This window comes from Lonchura striata, chromosome 1, assembly GCF_050655825.1.
Source record: "Lonchura striata isolate lonStrDom1 chromosome 1, ASM5065582v1, whole genome shotgun sequence".
Lineage (NCBI taxonomy): Eukaryota > Metazoa > Chordata > Aves > Passeriformes > Estrildidae > Lonchura > Lonchura striata.
In genome coordinates this window covers 90028914-90050582 of record NC_140703.1, presented here as the reverse complement: position 1 = coordinate 90050582, position 21669 = coordinate 90028914, and the positions used below count along the sequence as shown (strand labels likewise).

The 21669-nt window shown below is 36.4% G+C and overlaps 1 long non-coding RNA gene across 1 annotated transcript in view; it reads left to right on the top strand.

Annotated features, from left to right (window-relative positions):
- LOC146768761 (uncharacterized) overlaps positions 1-21669 on the top strand; it is a 155295-nt gene that overhangs the window by 51704 nt on the left and 81922 nt on the right. The window lies entirely within an intron of this gene.

Genomic DNA, 21669 nt, shown 5'->3' with positions numbered 1-21669 from the left:
CATTTCCCATGATAGAAGAGGTATTTTCTCTAATATACCATTTGGGATGTATCACTATAGAGACAAAGTTCAGCTGTACTCAGCTGTGACTATCTGACAGCAACCCTTTTTCTTATAAACTCAGGAAGAATGTGTATTTGAAAGTACTTAATGACATTTTTTAACAAATAAATGAAATAATAAAAGAAGTGCAATGCAAACAAAAAAAAAAAAAAAAAAAACAACTTAAAAACCCCAAATGCTTAACTGATAATTTTTGTGGCATGTGAAGGGAAATCCATGCTCTGCTATTTGTTAGGCTGGATCCTTTTACTACCTTCTTGTAGACCAGGGAAAGGCTCCCAGCTCCAGGCATTGCCCATGTTGGGTGCCCACAGCCTCAAAACAAACCAAACTATCCACTAATAAAATATTCTTGACCTTTCCTACATAACAGCTCCATGCAAATGTTAATCTGATAGTTTCCTTGCTTCATCTGTATTTTGTAAAAGCCCCACAAACATCTCTACTAGAAAAATTCCTCTAGAGTGTAATGCTTGTGGATTCATTTGTACATACATGCAAACTTAGGGCGCGTCTAGCATACAGTCACCTCTAGTTTTCCTCACACTTTCTTCTGTTACCAAAAATAAAACATTCTTTAAGTTTAATAAGTCTTTCTCTCCTTTAAGTCCACTCAAGCATTGTTTTGCTGGACTTGTGATGTGCCTACTCAACACAGGATCAAGACCATAGACCAAACATTTTCAAAAAATCAATTCATAGCAGTGAGATTTTCTATGGAAAGATAAGGCATCCCAGGAAACAGAGCTCCCTAACATGAGAATTGACATTGCAAGACTGGCAACATATATTAGATATGACCTAAGACTGAAATAAATTATAAGTATTAATTTATAAATATATTTTTAAAACTAATACCTTTAAAGGCACCATTAACAAGGTGATTTTTAATGAGAAGCTTGATTTGGTAGAAGCAATTTATCATGAACAGGCTGGTTCAGTCATTCACAAGACCTACTCACCTACCCACTTCTGCACCAGTATCCACTACTCTGAGAGACATTCCATGACAGATACATTGTGCCAGATGAAAAAGCCTCAAAGTGCCTAAATGCAGCCTGGATATCACCCTAAATATAGTGGCAGGCTTAAAAATTAATGCTTTTATTAAAATTATGCTAAATTTCAATGGCCTTCCTATAGAATCTTGCATTATATATGCCTGAATACCAAAAGAATTAATCATGATTAAAATTATTGCAAGAAATACCAAAGGAAGTAAGAATGATTTGCCACTTATTATAAATTGTTGCCCATTTTGCAATAAGGGGCCAATCATTACTAATTCATTTGATACTTTTTATAACATTAATCATGACTAATTCATTTGGTATTATTAATGTAGATATAACATGAAATTCCATTGCAATTTAGGTATTTATTTAAATGTATCATTAATTTAAGGAGTTATCAATCCAAAACGTCAGCAGTTTTAGTCAAAGGCTATATGTAAGGCACCTTCCTTTATTTTTACTTAAGAATTCCTTCTTTTTTTTTTTTTTTATGGTACTAAATGATACGAAACAGCATGTATTAGATTTATTTTTAGTACCTGAAAAAGGCAGAAGCAGAGTAATCTACAGTCTAGAACCCCAGTCTTTCACCATGTACGAAACATCATGCTTTAAATGACCTGCTAACATTTTAAGCTGAGCACATGTTTAAAGACTTTTTTCAGAAAAAAGGTTTACTTCATCTCCATCTGGGAAATCTTTAGTCTGCCAAAGTAGCTTTCATGTTTGGAAAAATTGTGGGGAAGAGACCATTTTGACAGCCTGAGGATTTTATAAGTCCTATGGAACTTCTCACAAGTTTGGAAATTTTAGACAGTACCAATTCCAACATCCAATGTCTAAAAAGAATCCCTTAAAAACTACACTTTTTCTGCTGGAAGAATTTACTGTCATGTTTTCATTAGATAAAACATTTGTTTCTTCATTTGTTGAGCAGCACCACTTTGCTCTGTCAAGCAGTGAGACACCTTCTGTGCTTTTACACAGAGTTATTTTCTTTTCCATGTATGTGTAAATGGATGAAACCAAGAGCTAACAAGAAGTCAAGGAATGTTTATAGGACAACTAATATTGGCTTTAAAAAATTCACAAAGTATAAGAGGCGAGGTTCAAGCCATTCACAGAACAGCAGAAATCCTCGGCAGAGAAGCAGGTTATTTACCACAGCACATCAACGGCCTCCAATGAAAACCAGAGATCCACAGACAAAAGTTCTAATGAGAGAAACAAGAAGAGAAAAGTACAGATAAACCAAAAAAACCCCAAAAATGCTAACTAACAATGTTAAAAAAAAATAAAAAGTGAAAATTAATCTGCAGCTCCTCAGATTACTGTGGGGAAATTTGTGAAGATTTTTGTGTTTTAGGCTGCATTAGTCTACTAGAAATGTATATTGTTTTCTTTTATGAGATTTTTTTATATTGCTGGTGTCCTTGTAAGAATACGACTCGAAAGGCCTCATATAAGTTCAAACAATTTTCTCTAGCTCGCTAAACACTCAATGCCAGCACCAAAAGTCAGATATTCATGAATATCTGGGACTATAAATGTTACTGGATGAAGAACAAAGGATTAGCTAAACATCATACTTGTATTAAAATTCCTTACTTACTGCAATTTTTAGTTGCTTGTCTTATTTTCAGCCAATTAAACCATTAGCCAGAGCTTGGAACTCACCAGTGATTCACTTCTTACTCTCACAATATGCTTTCATAGGTTTTGCCTTAACTATTTGATGACCACAAAGGGAAACTGCTGTCTCCAAACCATCAGCAAGAATTTTGTCCAGAATCATGAATCATGAATAGAGAGGAAAGGTAGCATAGGTCGACAACTATAATCTCTCTTCTCTAAATCCATTCCAGTGACTCTTCTGGTAACCCCTGCCAGCAGACAGCACAAGACATCAGCATTGAGGCTTTCCTTAGGGAAGATATGTCCCACTTCAATAGTGCAAGAAGGGGTTACTTCTGTATTTATAACAGTTTTTATCACTGCCATCTTAATTTCAAAATCCATAGCTGGTGTTATTTAATAAATCTGGACAAGATTAAAAAAAAATTTGGACAGCTTTCAAGTTGTGGTTCACCACACTTCTGAGAGGGAGAAATTCTTCTGTGGGTGCCTGCTTATCACAAAGTGATATGAAAAAGAAATATATATAAAACTGACATCCGCTTCAACTTTGCTATAGAATATTCAACACCTTCCACTTTCATTTGTATATTCAACGATAACATTTAAAATTACTGTGGTCACCCTAAAGGATGTTAATTACAATGCAACTCAGCAGCCTTTATACAATATAATTGCAGGTTACTAATGTTCATAGTATCCATTGAGGTTGTAATGGGGAGCAGAATTTAGCTCATGGATTTTGTGATGAAGGTCTTACAGCCATTTCTTGTTATTAATCCTCTTTAACACTCCCTACACATCATCTTTTGTTTGTTCCCTTAATTCAGAGTGAGTTTTATTTTTTATACATAACGGATATCTTACTTATAGGCCTGACAGGTTCAGATTTACATATTGTAGATTTAATTGCTTCACATTTCACTTTTTGATAAGGTTCTCAGATATTAGGCTATATTAAAAGGGGATGGAGACTAATACAGGAATTATTATAATGTCATTCTATAAATGGAGGTTTCATACTCATGTTGAATACTCTACTGGGTTTCAGTCACATTTCAGAATGATACAGTAGAAGAAGAAAGGTCTGAAAAAGGGCAGAAAATACATATTAGTTGGATACGGAGTATTCATATGAAAAGAAATTGAAAAGATTATTTAGTGTGAAGCAAAAAGAATAGGAGATGACATATATGAGTGGTACAGAGAAAAGCAGAGTGTAGTCCTCACTACTCTGTTTTACACTAAGACACAGAGGGCATTGAGGGAAAAGAAGAAGCAACAAATGTAGAAGTGATAAAATGAAATACTTTTTATGGCATTGCATCTTATAATTAGCCTGTTGAACCGACCACTGTATGTTATTATTGAATAATAATTGAGGGCTGCTTGGAAAGTTTCAGAAAAGATAAAGCAATTATGTTAATAAAAATAGCATCTACAGTGGAAGTGGGTAGAACAAGTTGGTAAGCGATACAAGCTCTTGCAAACCAGAGGAGAGTGCAATCAGGGCCAGAGACTGCTCATGCTACTTGCTATCATTTTACTAGCAACTGTACAACTGTAGAAGGCCTTCCCTTCATGTTTTCCATCTAAATCCCTGATTTGAAAGAAAAACAATCCTAAAAGGCACTGGATCCCATCTGGGATCCCACAACACTCTATAGATAATTACCTGGCTGGATTTCTTGATGGACTGGAAACAACATGAACGGGTTGCCTGAGGTGACCACAACAACAAACAACAAACACGTAATGTGTAATGCTACTTGTGTTACAGGTGATAACATCAAAGGGATACAAATAGAATTTAATTTAATGGTGGAAAAGGCTGTGTGGAGCCATTCAATACAGGTGGCAAATGCAATCTCTCAGACAGGAGATGCCCACACCACGAGCTGCTGTATGCATGAAGATTTAGGAGCAGAAGTATCATTTGCTGAATTTTCCTGTTGGATCTGCTATTGGCTACCAGCCAAAGTGAGACAACCCTAAATCTCTTCTTTCCTGTGGTTTTTGCATTCTGCTGATTGTCTTCAGCAGAAGTAGGAAAAAAAAAAATGCAATTCCTTTATGTTCCTGAAGTCCATGTCATTGCATGCCATTTTCAGGACCATCGCTGGCAGCCAAGAGCCACATCCGTTTTGTGCAACAGACGGCCTTGCTATCTTTCAGTGTTGACAGAGGATAAAATCTGTGAAGTTTGTGTGTGATTTTCAGTTTCAGGGAGATAATCTTTAGAACAGGCAGCTCTGATGAAGCTAAACGAATATCCTATTGATAGATTATGGAGGATTTGAGGTTTTCATTCAATGAAAGATGGACTGACTATAATTACATTTGTTTCTTTTGCAAATATTCTCAGTCATATGACAGCTTTGGGTTAATTTGACAGGGTGTTCAGTATCCATCAATATTGATAAAAAATTTACAATTTATGTCATGCCTTCATTGTCCAGTAACTTGTCTTAGAAATTTTCTATTTCCTATTCAATATAATATTAAATAAAGTTCTTGATCTAAATTAGTTTGTTTTCTTCAATACAATCATATCATTCCAAACAGATAATGCAGTATTAATACTGCATTCTCGATTTTTATTTGTTAGAAATATGCCTTTTACTATTCTTTGCAGTGAATGCATGAGTAGCATAAAGCTGTGCTATTGTGTTAATTTGATTTTAGTTGTTGTCTTTAAAATACTTCACTTATTGTTAGTGACATATGAGAAGTTCGAACACAAAATGTTTTTTTCTTTAAATAACAAAAAGCAACCTGCAGTTCCAACAACAGGCAATTTTCTATGGCAAGGCAGCTGATGCTTTGTCATTAAGGATTTGGACTTGTTGAACTCATATGACATGCAGACTCATTTAAGTTTCACTGTACATTTCCTGTTGTGTGGGATGATCCCTACTCCTCTATTTCAGAACTAAAAAAACCTCCAAAAGAATACAGGAACAAAAGAAAGGCTCGAGGTTAGGCGCCTTTCAGCACATTTCTATTTTTTTCTCCTAATTTTTCTCCTAAGAAAAAAGAGGACTTGTTAAAGTTTACTTTTTTGATTTTATTTTAGTAACCTGAAAGAAAAAAGAAAAAATGAATGAATGAATATGAAAATGTCCTGAGTGCTGAGACAAAACCACAAAGTTTTATGGCAAAATATTTCTCTGAATCTTCATGATATTCATATTGTACCTCAAAAAGTTTTTTCTGGTGTGAGCAACACTTCTTGTCTCCCTCATGACTACTCCCAATACACATTTCTACCAGCCCACATCCAACAGTCTTGCCAATCTGTACCACCTGCCCTCCACCCCTTCAACAGGCTCTCTGTACATTCCTAGCTACAGTCTTCATCCACACACCCCTGCTTCAGCTATTCAATCTGTTTTTCAGTTAGGGAAGTGCTCTTTCTTGCATTTTAAATTGTATTTTCATCATAAAAAAGAAATGTCCTTCAGAAAATGTCCCGGTGTCTTTCCCAACAGAATTTTCTTTGTGTAGATTTTGTTTAAGATTCCCTGTTTTGCTAGAGTACTTCAGGTACATATTGTAAAAAGCAAAGGAAAAGAACACATTTTCCGAACATTACAAAGGAAAAGAAAAAAACAGACCACCTTTTATTTTAGATTATGGCCGTGCTTTACGTTTTGCAGTTGGAGTGAATTGGAAGGAATTCTTACATTAGTTTTAATTTATATTTGATTTATCATATTTGTTTTTTGCTGGCATTAGAAAATATATGCATTCCTTCTTTGGTCTAAATTACTCATATGGTCTGGGAGAACATCTGTATCCTCTGGGAGAACACAGGTAGGTGCAGGGCCTGCATGGAGAACAGGGAAGAAGAGCATTCAGCATCCTCCAGCAAAACCTAGAGAAGCAAGTCAACACAAGGACCAAGGAAGTATTAAAACATCCTGTCAAGTTTACAGCATTACTGCTTCAAAAGTTTCCTGTGTTCTTCACTACCACCCAAACTTAATGGGCTCATTTAGTACTTGCTTCTTAATGTAATGCCATGAGCTACTCTTCATAGTACCAAGGGCAGCCCCTGACCCAGTGACAATCCTCAAAAGACAGGAACCATGTTTCTCCTCTTCTCATATCCCATGACTTGTCAAGGGGTGCACAGGTATTCCAGCTATGGGAGGTGTTCAGGCAGAAAGCACTTGCTTCTCACCCCTGCCTAGCACCCATGCTTTACTCAGGCAAGTGATAATAACAATGTGAATATCACTGCAGGCACTGCACTCACTGCCAGATACTGTGAGTGCTGGAGTTGGGAAGCTGGAGAAGCAGAAGCACAGAGACACCTTTAGCCCTGTTACAGTCTGTGCCTAGTCTTACAGGCAAACCCTAATAAATGCAAAGGACTTCAGAACCTAATGGTACTTACAGGGGCAAAAGGCTCCTATCTCTTAAGTCACCAGTCCTAGCCTCAAGTCAATGAATAATCAGAAGCAGAAATAATAAAGTAGAAAGTGTATTAGGCAATAAGTATTTTAAAATATGAATAGTTGTATGCTAAAATCCTTAAATTATAGTAATATGAATATTCTAGAAATATTCATTGCATGGGAGTGGAGGAAAATTATTCTCTCTTTTAACTGTAGCCTCTTTGCAGGTGAATGTGAGACTGATTCCAGCTTGAGTAACACCTGACTCCCTAACAGCTTCCCTGCAGCCCTCTGGAAACGTTCAATGAACAAAGTCTCCCTTTTCCAGGGGAAGTCTTAAGGAAAAATGAGATTATTGTTAAAGACTGTGTAACTTTTAGAGACCTCTTTCCAAAATCCTGATGATTTTTGATTGATGTCACTGTGTGTCACAGAGATAAAGTGCATGTACAGAAGCCTGGGTAGAAAAAGTTTACAGTATTAATTTGTGTTATACCACTGCAGAGAAAAAGAAATCACTTGATGCCCTTGAAATGAGGTCATTTTCACATTCACTAATCAACAATAAAAGAATGCCCAAATTGTCTCATTGATCTAGTAGAGTGTGCATCTCCTCCATCTAAGTTATTAACTGAGGAATTAAAATGAGCTTCCCTGCATATTTATTCCTCCTGATATGTTTTATGGATGCAATATTATGTGGGTTATATTTTTTTTAAAAAATATATCAGCTTAATTACAATAATATTTGTTCTAATTTTTTTGTTTATTTGGTACCTGCTGTTGAGGAAATTTTGTGGGTTTCCTTAAAGTCTAAATGTATTGCATTAAATAGGTTTGAGGAAAAAAAAAAAAAAAGGTTGGGTTCTAGCCTGCTGAGTAAACATACATTTCACAGTTAAATACATAAAATAATGATTACATCCAATGGTCATGAGGGACATGTTTTAGGAGTATACTAATTAAACTACATCCTTCAGACAACATGTTTCTACACTTACTAGCAATGAACCATATCTGATTTGTCATTAAGTAATTATGAATGCTAATGAAAGTAAAGCACCTTTCAAACAAGGCTTCAGAATAGAAATTAATCATATATTATTTTTTCTTATCCTACCACACAAGGGTCATCTAAACAAAAAATGCCAAGGATATAAGACACACACAACAGAAGTTGCTAGTTTTGCTCAGGCTTCAGTGCATACCTTTGTGGAGTTTATGATGCATGCCTATGCTTCTAAACTGAGAGAGAGTGAAAAAAAAAAATATTTTAAAGTATACTCAGTAATTCCAGCCTTGATCCAAAAACCGCTAAAGCTTATTTCAATCTTCCATCAGTAACAATAATAATTAGAAGTTCTTGCTCCTTTTGCAGTTCTCAAAGAACTCTACTAAAGCTCAGGATGAAAAAGCCCACAAACACAAGGGAGTAAGTGGAATGAAATTACTAAGCATACTGAGTATTAACTCCAGAACATACAGTGCATTACAATTTCTCATGCCTTTTTCAGCTGAGAGATCTTAGAAATATTCTGATGGCAAAACCAACACAATTTTTGACCAGACAGGGATGATTTCCAGAATGTAGGCTATCGCTTCACACCTCATTTGCCACCCTGGATATGCCCATAGAAAGTTGGTACTGTTTCCTCTCTCTTTCATTAATAAATTAAGATCCAAAACTGTGGTATGCATAACTCCAGGTACATTAGCAGATGGTCTGCACAGTTTTTCAATCTCCAAAGTAAGTTGCTTGTGGTGGAGACTTCTGCAGCTCTAGGAGAAATTCTCATGAGGTATATTCCCTATACTATTTTTTTTCCCAACTTCTAACATTTGCCCAAAGATAGACATAATTTGGGCTCTTCAACCTAATCAGAAAGACCACATCAAGTTCTGTATTATTCTTTAATAAGGATCAATAGAAGCACTTCATCTTCACAGCTAGAAGGGAACATTAGTTGTATTTTCCATCAACCTATTTGCAGCAAATGTGAGTTGATTTACCTTCTCATTGTGTTGTAAATGTTTTCCTTCCTTTTGACTTGTCTTTGTCATCCCCTTTGTACAGCTAGTGAAGTCATAAGTCCTTTGAAACAACTACCTGCTCATTCTAATTCTTCATTGCATAAACAAAAGGTTGAGTTATGAACATAGTTATCATTGCAAATGCTTCTATAATCCTTAGTTCTGGGAAAGAAAATGGCCAATAACTTGTGAAAGGTACTGTGAATAGATGTGTTTAGGGCAGAATAATATGCTTTTAAATTGTGACTAGCTGTTTAGGACCCTTTTTAAGGCAAGGGTCTAAATAACTGATACGTTATATGCGGCCAATTACTGAGTAAGGTACACTGAAAAATCATGTAGCACATCTTATTCATATAACTTACGATAAGAGGTGCTATTCAAACCCACAGATGTCAGCGTGTAAATTAGTAACTTCTCTGTTGCATAGAAGAGAGAAAATACAAGTGAGACAATGACAAAATAAAATGTAAAAATAGTACAAATGAGAAAAGCATAAAAACTGAGAATTACGAAAAAATGCAATGACCACTAGATCATTCTGACTTGAGATTATTTGGTTAAGCTAACTTTTTTAACCACTACTTACATGTGCTACACAGGTTAATAACCTTGATCAGGTTATTTTAATGAAAATGACCAAGTTTGTACACAGTAGGGTAAAAAAATAACTTTTTTTCAGCACGTGGCACTTCATTTTAAATGAGAAAATAGCTCCAAGGGGCAATATAATTTTCTATGGGAATCCTTTGTCTTCCTAAGATTTTTGAGAAGTCATCAGCATTTCTGCAGTGGGATTCATCCTCTCTGACTCTGGCCTCTGATTTGTGGCCAGCTGCAGGCACCAGCTAAAGTGACTATCCAAGCCCCTTTTACTGTCAATGACATGAAGGCAATTTATCCCATATCCAGGTGGTTTTCTAGGATAACAAATCAAGTACTAAAAGTCTCTTTATAGATGAAGGAGGATAGAGTTGCTACATATTGAGTCTGTGTACACTCTAGATGGCTACAGATGGGCATATGAATCCCACCTGAAATGCGTAACATGTATTTGTCTAAAGCAGAGAGATTTAATCCACTCTGGCTGAATACAGCCATTGTTGCATAGTTACCAGGTGTGACTAGAGTAAGTGGACACTCATTAAGCAGAAACTGATGCTTAAGACACTGAAATCATCACTAGTCAGCCAGCAGTTTTCAGGAGAGTTGCCAACACTACTAGTTATTTCCTAGCCTGTGGGTGTAAGAAAGGCAATAAAAGACGCAGATTTAGTAACTTCAAACTTTCTAGTACTGATTGCTCCCAAGGTAGCAGATTCCTTATACCTCATACGTGCTCCTTCCTCTTTTAGCTGCCTGTTGGGAGTTCCCTGCCATGTACAAGGTTCTCCTGGTACTTGTTGCACTGAGGATGTTTGACTGTAAATGATGATTAGACATTTGAAGTGCAGGCGCATAGAAACTGCAGAGTGATGAAGGGAGAAAAATGTAGAGGTTATTATCTATACTGTAGGCTAATTTGCACTGTGATGAGGAAAGCCCCCATTAACATGTCAGTTCTCCATGGCCATGTACACCAAATATTCTCACCTGTTAATCATTTGGGGCAGAAATCCCTGTTGAATTGATCTGGTTACCCAGACTAGAGATGAGTGTGATGACTCATCTGACTTGTTGTAGATGTCTACCTTGGGATTACATGAATTGCATATCTTGGGTTCCTAGTTCTTTGTAATGTGCTTAAAGAGAGCCCATGTTGAACTTCTATATTGCTCAGTTAAATAAATTCCCGCATAAAAAAAAGCATGTCTGGGTTGATGGATGATCAAAGTAATCATCTAGGAAAAGCTACCTATAAGGATAATACTTCTGAAAATATTTTTTTAAATTAAGATTTATTTTCTTTTTGGTTTTAAAACCTTTTCTAATAATTAGCCCAGTGTTGTGATATAGTTGTTTTAGTCTTCCATACCTTGAGTATGCTGTGATAAATGGCCTGCATATTTGCCAGAATTTTTTTCCTTGTACTCTGGCAGTAATCACTAATTTTGTTCCGGTGCAAAGCCATAAGACTGAATATGACACTTATAATGGAATCCAGTATGAAACATTTAATATGGAGGTATTATTGAGCCACTACATTTCCGGATCATTTTCTAACTTCCTTTGACTCCAAAGTACTCTATCATTTTCATAATTAATATGCTGCAGCAAGCAGCAAGACAGTTACCCAAGAGAACACACAAACCAGGGATAAGAACTGGGCCTCTGCAGCTTCTGAATCATGGCTCTATATCCACAGCAGCATTTGTATTTTGGGGAGGTTTAAAAACAAACCCTCTGTTTCTTGTCACCTCAAGTAAAACCTAAATTATTCAATTATGAACACAATTGTACAGAATATTTTGTGGAAGTTAGTAACACACCTAAGGTACTGAAGATGATCAAATTGCTTTTCACAGAATTATAGTAGCAGTTAAAAGAAAACAATCTAAACTGTGCTAAGGAATATGGGAATAAAAATTGAGGTGGAAAATAAGGGGAGATGGTGAGTTGAGAAGAAACTGTCCATACATGTAGCAGCCCTTGAGACAACATAGATTTCTTACCAGAAGACTCAGAGATGTTTTTCTGCTGTCTGCAGTGTTTGCAATGTCCAACCATGCTTCAGTCTTCCAAAACCTCCAGGCTCCTCATGCAGATTTGCAGCACTCTACTTTAGGGTTGGACTTCATTGTAGAGTCCATTAACAAGAGGTGCATTTGTTTATATCAGCTTTTACTCACTTGTATTTTTCAAAAGTGAGAACTGCGCATCAGACAACACATTGATTTTGTAAATAGACTAAAATACAATTTCTTTGTTGATTGGAGCACCTAGTGGAAAACAATAGCAAGGAAAATGGTTAGACAAATTATGAAGATGACACATTTGAACCATGTAGTTTGTTTGTTCCTCTATCCCTCCTGGTGAAGTGAAAAGCATGTCATATATTACATTTTTGGATGTGGCATGCCTTTCACTTCATTGACAGGTATGTTATTTGTAACAAAACCCAACAACCCTTCCTCTTTTCTATTACTCATCCAAATCATGACAGTAATCATGGTTTGATAAGGGGTCCAGCAAAGGAGAAGTTGTATATATTTGAGGTGTAACTGTAATTTCTGACAGTTTCAGTGTAAGAAGCTAGGATGATCCAACATGAAACATGTCAGATTAGCCAGAGGGATTCCTACTTTTCTATAGAAACACACTTTTATTTCAGTTTATGTTGTTTCTGGCTACTGAGATGAACAAGATGGGTCCAGCAGCAGATGAGAAAGCAATTTAAGATTGCTGTGTAGAATGAAAAAACTCAAACTAAACAAGATATATACCATACAAAAGAGATACTCTTGGGAACTGTACAAGCCAAAGGGATTGTTAATATCTGGGAAAAAGTTCTGAGATAAGGGTCAGCTTGAAAGCACACTATTAAGAGTCAAATGTTGTTACTAGGTGACACGGTAGGCTGTTTAAACAGAACATGCATGATGGTTTCACTCCAGTTAACATCTGCATAATGAGCCAGATGTTCACATTAAACAGAGATTTTAGAGTTGACATGAACTGTGTTGGTGGTGTCAGCAAATACACTAATATTTATCCAAGTTAGACTGCCTTCAAACATTTTCATTCTCATTTTCTGTCTGTATATAGGCAACTAGAAGACCCCTCCACAAGGTCTAAAGCCGAACTATTAACTAACCTCTGGTGAATGCAAATCCCATACATTGATAGGTTTCCAGTTCAGCTCAATGCTCTTATAGGCCTTTTCTACCCTGAGTGATTTTGTGACTCCAAAGGCCATGCAACTGGGTAATGTTCCTCCTTTCTCCTCTGCAGGCTGAAAGCTGTGTGGCAAAAGCCATAAGGTAACAATTAGAGAGGCTCTTGGCCCAGGAGGATTTGACTTTACCACTATGATTTGGCCAGGTATGTGTGATAGTGTCTTTTATACAAATCTACAAGTTCTAGAGTACATCAGTAAAAAATTTTAGGGTCAGGAATCACTCATTCAGCCTGGAAAGAATTCTAATTTGTTCAGGGGTCAGGTCTAAACAACTTCAGGTTACTTCAGGCTGTTTCTCCTACACAGCTTGTCATCTTGGACTAGCAACCTGATTTCCTCTGTTCTCGGATGGTGAATAGTGACAAAACTCCATGCTGCCTTTTTCTTGCAAGAGTAACTCCCCCTTAGCTTGCTTCCAGATTCAGACTGTTAGAACACTGCTTTTTTTCTTTGCCATCTTGCATGAGATTGTAAAATTTATGTGCAAACAGAGACTAAATCTTTTTATTTTAGCTTCCCCTCTGACAGATTCTATTGTATTTTAGATCCAAAACTTGTTCCTGCCTATTTGCAAGAGACGGTTTATAACAGTAGCCAGTTTCCTCACAGGCCTTTCAGTTGGACTCCTGACTAGCTCCTCGTACAGAGATGCTCTCAAAGGCCAGAGAAAGGTCTTGGGTCATACTATCCTGATATAAATAAGACTGTTTCATTCACTTTCTTTTTTTAGTACTGTTACCAGTTATTAGTAGTTGGAACATGAATGTTTATAATTTCCCTGCTGTTTCAAATCAAGAGAATCTTTTTATAAATTCTAAATTTTGTGAAAATTCTGGTCTTTTTTATTTTGCCTTATATCCTTATTTCTTAGGTTTAGTTTTTTTCTTTCTTTATCCCCCAAATATCTTTTGACAGCATCTCTAATGAAGTAAATCAGTGTAGTACTATTGGTTTCATCGACATATGCCAATCTTCAGCTACTAGATAACTGGCTGAAGTTATTCTTAATCCGGAAGGCAATTTTAATATTTTCAATGTTTTTCAGTTTGGGATACTAAATTTATTTGGTTTAGTCTGCAGTTTGTTGATATAAGTGCTAAAAGAAAATAATACTAAAAAATTAAATACAACAAGGAAAAGTGCTGAGGATTGATCAAGCTTTAGATCAAGCTTAAGCACAATTTCTTATGTAAAATAAACAAAATGAAGAAAAAGCATGATATGTATTGCAACATTTCAGCAGTTTTTCTGAAGCACTATGACATGACACATGATGTTCTAAAGCAGTTTTTAACTCTTTCAGTGTAGCTTTGCCTCAGGATAAAACATCCTTTTAACAGCCAGTGTAAGGAAAACGTGAATGGCCTGTAGACGTGCCTGTAGGCTATGTGCTCTCTGTCACCTGCTGTATTACCCTGACTTTGAGAAACATTACTTCCTCACACTTTAAGGAATAGAACATTTCTCTTTCACTTTGTCCACTAAGGAAAGCTGACTCGCCTTATTCTGATGTCCGGGGTTTTAAAAGAGCCCCCCTTTTTTTATCAGTTTCTTTGTTCTCAGATTATTGTAAGTAGATAAAAAAGGCAGTAACAAAAAAAAAAAAAAAAAAAAAAAAAAAAAAAGGCCAAACAAAAAAACTACAATGTTTTGCTTTGGTTGGATTAAACTGTGCTACCTTTTAGCATTGCCTTAGGTTTGAAATCAAGACGAATGAAACTACCCTTACAGGCCTGTTCAGATGGTGTTATGATGCATCCCTGCCCAGCTCTCTATGTGTCAACTAAAATAAATGTAAAATTAGTGAGGCTTATAATTTCCAGAAAAAAAGGATTTTTCAGATTTTAATCTCTCCTAAAAATTGTTATACTTATAGCTTCTAACTGACCCAATTAATCAAAATTATCATGTCTTATGTATTAGTATGTTTCTAAAGACAGCACAGTTTTGTCATAATATTCTTTCATTTATTCACTGCTTAGAAACTGTTCCCAAAACACTTTTCACTGGCTTAATTGTGAGAGAAGTGAGGAGAGACTTGCCAATTGTTTTCAAGAAAACTCCACTGTATTATTAAAGACTGAATATGTTTCCCATTTTATATTGGCAATAAGCTAGTAAATATATTCTACACAAATATGTCTGCTTATATACAAATAAATGCATGTATATGTGTATGTATGTATATAGAGAAGGTCATTTTATACACAAAACAGAGAGGGAGGGAGGGAGAAAATTACTGTATGCCCTTTAAAACTATCAGATTATGTGAGTTAGTTTACAACAAATCATATACTAAAAAGAGAAATAGAGGAATAAGCCCTACTCTCTCTTTCAAGGATTCCGTATGAAAATCACCTTTTCCAGAGAAGCAGGGTAGTAAACTCCACCAATTAATTGCATATTTTTGTATCATCTAAGGTAACAAAGTATGCATTCCTACATTACCCTTTTAGTGCTGTTGTAGTACATGCACTATAATGCTTCCGTATAGTAAGCCGCTGACTTTCTACTTGCATACCCTTTTATAGTTGAAATCTTATTCACTTGTCTTCATGTATCTGTACAAAAACCTCCAGTTAAATTATAAATTCTTTGGAATGTGAGATGATTGCCTTTTACTGTCATCTCATGCTTGAGAAAGAATTGCTTCCAAAAAATTCTGTGAAATTTCTGGGTTTAGGCACAAAAACATAGCTAATTTCAGCTGGATAAATTTCACTCAAACACAACAGAAATCACAGAAATAAAAGTTTGTTTTCAAAACACACTTCTTCACAGAAATGCTGTGCTCTCTCTTCTCTAGAGTTAATTTTTCTGTCAAAACCAGTAGATTGAAAATCTACTTTTGAGTTGAAGTGAAAATTTCTTAAATCCTTTATACCTAGTGATTAATGCCACATGAACATTTTTACTGAAATAGTCCCCTCTACCCTTTCTTTTAAATCTTATATATTCTCCTGTTGATACATTTACTCCTCTGCAGAGCAGTAGCCCCTGATGTCATTTGTTAGACATTTCCTTCAAACTATTAACACACCAGTGTGCAAATGACCAGAGAGGAAAAGGAAGGGTGAAGTTGCAGAGCAGAAAAAGAGGAACAAATATGAAGAGGGCTGAGCAATAATTTAATTTCACATCTTCATTACTCAGGAATTACCTCAGTCAGAAAAATACAGAGGAGTAAACCCATCTGCACAGTCCACTATAATTTAACATCTCTCAAGCTGTAATCCTTCATTTAATGTAACACAGATATTTTATGTAGAACTGCTAAGGCACCACCAGATATATGAGCTACATGCAACTGAGCTTTACAGGCCAAAGGTTTGCCTGGTGAATTTACTTCTACACAACAACTGATGGAAAAATCTTTGAGGACAGATAGAAAGAATAAAGAACTTGAGCACAATTTAGCTCAGCTTGTAAAATCTGTCTATAAATTACCTCATTCAGAAAAACTAGCTGTTCAACAGCACATTAAAGTTCAAAGATACCTCACATATGAAACCCACAAAACAACCCAATAATTTAGAAGTTTGTCTGTTAAATTTTGATTTTTGGTATTCTCCACCACTATCAACCCCAAATACATCAGCTATAAGCATGGGTCATAACATGACTAAAATTAGCAGGAATCAAACATGTCCAGAAGTGCTGCAGTTTCACATTAATTTTAGATCTCAACTCCCAAACATGTAAAAGTATTCCTTTCTAAATTCTCCTACTATCTCACTGGAGGCATAGGAACAAGACATGAAATTTTTCTATGGAAATTATAATGTTCAGTGTTAGGAGAGGTCTGTGTTCTAATCTAAGTTGAAGTTTAGATTCTCCTGCATCCTTGCCAACACTAATAATGCTACTTCTTCAAGAGCTCCTCACTCCAGATACTATTGTTGTACTCACAAAATTATTCATACCTGCCTAAGTATTTCAAATATCGGAATAATTTTACAAACACATACTGAGTTAGAATCATAGACTGAGCCTTGTAAGGCTTATCATCCTCATTTTAAAGTAGTAGAGGTGAAATGACTTGCTCAAGGCCATGACATAATTTGGCGGGCAGAACTGGGATTAGAGCACAGGCTTTCATGCCTCACACCTCATTATTGTACATTGTTCTGTCTCTCAGGTTGAGAAACCAGGAAGGTTTTGGTAATAGATTTCCCATGTACTTCATGTTAGCGTGTTTAGACGAGGTGTCAGAATGAAAGCTGGTCCACACTGTGTGAGCATTATTGAAGCCTGTTCACTCTTCAGCAGGGTTTGAACTCAGCTCCAAATTTACCCCTTCTTCAGCTATCTTCCATGTCTCAGCAATAACCATACTTGTACTGATGCCACTACCTTGGGGGTTGGTGAAGACCTTCAGAACTCTTACCCAGAAGAGATGCTAGGCAAATCTAAAAATAATGCCACTTCTAGTGCTCTACCCTTTTCATTCTGGACTCTTTGATATTACTATGATTGTAATGATTATTATTATTATTGGTGTTTCCATCAACATTTTCCTTTGTTACCGGTTCTACTCTCTGTCAAATAGATTGGTTACTAAATGGATTTATGTCTGTAGAAAGGCAAAACAGAAGTAAATCCATCCTGCTGTTATTAATATGCTATTAAAAACCTATTTGAATCAATGGTAACCTATTTGAATCAATGGTACCTGTTTGCTGCAAATCTCTACACAGAAACAAAAAAAATGTTTGCAGAATCTTAAGGCATGTGGGAAATGCACCTGTGTTGCTAGTTCCCAAACAGTCAAATTGCTCAGTAATAAAGTGTTTCTGTAATGTAGCTGTTTTTTTTTAATGGTGATTTTGAACAAATGCATTTTCATTATGTCTGAATTTCATTTAATGTGTTTTTACAATACATGTTTGTGGTGTATCATTTCAGAAAGAAAGTAAGCTCCATCTAAAATCGCATTTGATTATAAGAGTGTACCCTCATACATATCTAATAAACAAATAAACAAATCAGTTTGATCTGTTATGCAGATAACACTGATATGTAAAATATGTTCAGGACTAAAAATGCATTTTCTGTGCAGAAGTTTTCCTTGTAGAATGCACAGTGAATTTATGTGAACTGTATACAGCACTGAGACTCTTTTATGTAGCCTGTTTCCCTGGCTGATAGCTAAAAGAGGTTAGGCTGAATCTCAGTGGATCAATTAACAGAGGGACCTGTCCTTCAACAGAAGAAGATCTATTTCAGGATTTGCATATCACTGAAAAAAATTACAAAGCTGAGATAAATACAAGCCCGATAATAACTCACTGCAGGCTTGGCTTCATTCCTAGATTTCCTTGGCTGTTTGTCCTAATAAAGTGTCTCCATGGCACTTAGGGCAGGAAGGTTATTAGTAGCTGTCAATCAAAAGAAGGAGTATGCATCGACAGGAGGAGAAAGAGAAGAGAGGTGACATTCATCCTCTTTTCTCACTTATATTGGGTATAAAAGTCATTCAGAGCAAGTGGTTAAAAAGGGACAGGTCCCTCTTCATCCCCCATGGAAAAGAAGAAGAAGGTTGTAAAAAAACCTAACCAACATACCTGCCTTGGTTACCAACAATTTAATAATAGTCTGGAATACATCAGTCACTTCTCTTTAGCTTATTAATGCTGGGGTGTTTATTAATGCCAGGGGATATGAAGGACATAGACACAAAGACCAGGATAAAGATTTCTGACAAAACACTTCTGGTTGGTATTTTAGTATGAAAAAATGATAACTTTAAGCAGCTCCAGTTTATGATAAAAACTTAAGTGCTGCATTAGGAAGTAGTGTATTTATTTCATCTTTAAGCTAGCATGGTTGCGGCAATGAACACCTTTAAAAAGCTAGTTAAAACACAGAATGCACATTTATTTTCTATCTCATTTAAATCAAATACCATGATCTAACTTTACCAAGCTGAAACTCAGAACTGATCTATACACCAATTAATTAATACTTTAAAGGTCTTTAATTTACTGTACCACTTTCTTAATTAAAGTATATCTCCTGCTAAAGCACATCATGTCTATATATGCATATTTTCATAAGTAACAGAGTCCATAGAGTGCTAATTGATATCCTGGTCTCCAGACAATACTTTACTAAATGAAATGACAATTATAACCAATTAAAATTCACTTTACATACCACTTCACCTATTTTGTATGTATTATGCATGAAGACAGAGAGTACATTGCCTCACTGCTCAGGATTTGTGTGCGTCTGTGCAACTGATGGACAGCTCTAAGGTATTTCTTTTAGCAAGCTCTTTACCAAGGGTCATTTTTCAGGCTCATCTAAAACCTATACTTTGCTGTTACATAGATACATCAGTTGATAAAAGCTATGAATTGCTTTGTATTTCATTATTATTGTTATTATTATTATTTCCTTTGACAAATGTGTATCAAATTTGCATTTACACCTTCAACTTGCTATAAAAAAAGGGTTTTTAAAATAGCACCATGCCTAATTAGAAAAGCTAAACTTCTCTCAGACACAATGTATGAGACATATAAATGGCGCAGCACTGCACACCTACTGAGGGGAGTGTGGGAGTAACGCAGAGGAATGAAGTCAGTGGGAGATGAGAGTGTTTGGAACAAGCACCTCAAGCTTGAGAGCACACGGCTAAAAAGAGACATTACACATTTCATGCAAGAAGGAGCTGCTCCCAGTATTCCACTGAAGACTGAAACTCTTGGTTTTGCAACCCACTGTAGCAGAGCAAGGACTGTCTTAGCTGGGGCTGTCACTCTGACCTAATTTCATGCCTGTGGTGGGGAGTAGACATTTCTCTGCTAGCTGAGGTGGGACCTGCCCTTTGATGTGCACCTTCTGCAACTGGGGCAGGTCCCGGTAGCACTTAGATGTAACCTGCTGCACGGGGAAGCCTTGCAGACCTGCCCTCCAGGCAGTACCTATACCTCCAGTGCAGGCCCACTTCTCCAAGCCAGTCTGGAGCAGCACGTGGAGCTCACTGCATTGGTGCCACTGCCAGGTAACCCCAGTGCTTTTGTAAACAAGAAGTAAATTTACCTTTTGGGAGTTTTTCAAGTAAAGCCCACAAGTCGTATAAAAAGTGGTGAACAACATCAAAGCTGATAAACTCCACAAGCCTCTCTATCCCCTTTATCCTTTGCACATATACACCCAGGAGAACCCAGGATCTTGGTGTGATAAGAGGAAAAGCAAAATAAATGGAGATATGTGCCTTAAAAAAAAAAAAATCTAAAAAGAGGATGGACATTTTTCTTGAGGTAGTTTCCAAAAAACCCAAACCCCTCATTTGTCTTCCATCCCTCCAGTTCAGTCACGTGAGCCTATGGGTACTTTTCAGGCTGACTGGTGTTATCTCTCCCAGTCCAACCAGCTGAGTAAACTTCTACATTTTCATACAGTGAATACCACCAAGTAAGAAAACCTTTATCCTACCTTTTAAATCTTCCGTGTTTGCTCAATGAATCATTCTGAATGCTGGATGAGGTAAAAACCACAGAGCCAGATCACCTCCTCCTGTTATCACACGCAGAGGAGAAGGCTTAAGGAATGGTGTGGGTCGTTCCCACACATTTTTTTGAAGATGTATTTGACTGCTACCCTGTCACAGGGTATGGAGTTTGTTTTCTCTGGGGGAGGTCATGAAGCCTTTTAAACACATTGTTTATTTGTGTAATAAGTGGCATCCAACATAACTATCAGCTTCAACCACAGACTCCCTGAAAGTGTTGATCTAGAGCTGTACATGTGGGTTATGTTTTCTCTAAGTCACTCAGGACGAAGAAGAATATAACTTGTCCTTCTCCCTTTTTCTCTGTTCTCTTTACCCAATCCACCTCAATCCCCTTCAAATTGCTATAACTCCGCATCAATTTTCTCCCATGACAAATCGCTCATGGGAAACACCTCTAGGCTCAGGACCAGAGCAGGAGTGGTGCTGCAGGGCTTAGTGAAACATTGCTCTCTGACAGCCAGGGCAAATTCATTTGTGGAGAGGGATCCTTCTGGATTCAACTTCAAGCTCCTTGAAGAAGAAACAAAATATGAGAGGAAAAAACTTGTAGCAAAGGGGCTTGGAGTGTTGGGACTTCTTTGTTTCTTGAGGAGTGGAAGATTGTGCTTTTTGTTTGTTTAGGGGTTTGTTTTATTGCAGGTCTGTTTGTGAAATTGCAATAACTGAAATTAGGGTATTGACATTATCTTGAACTACCTACTTTTTTGTTACAGGGCAGGCTAAAGTCAACAAAAGTGCAAAATATGACTGCAAGTGTTTTCCACAAGAACAGTTTTGTGGCAGTTGGACAAATCTAAGCATAGCTACAATAGGTGACATTTAAGGCTTTATGCACATTTTGTTCATACTGAACATTTGATGATTTCCCTGCCATTATTTGTTTTCATTCTTGCAATAGACTAAAATAAAGTTACAAGCAATAAGTAACAGATTCCCATTTTAATATGTGACCCCAATTTATAAAATCTCTAAATTACAGTTATTCACAAAGTAGGGGAGATAGGATGTGCATCTACCACTTTTTTATTTAATATGTTATAAAATGTTCTTAGTTTTTTAGGTGGAGAAAGGCTTATTGTTGTTTCTGGAAATTAAAATGAAATACACAGTTCACTGCTGTCTGAGTGTCTTAGACTGGAGCCTCTCTATTGAAACTCTAGTATC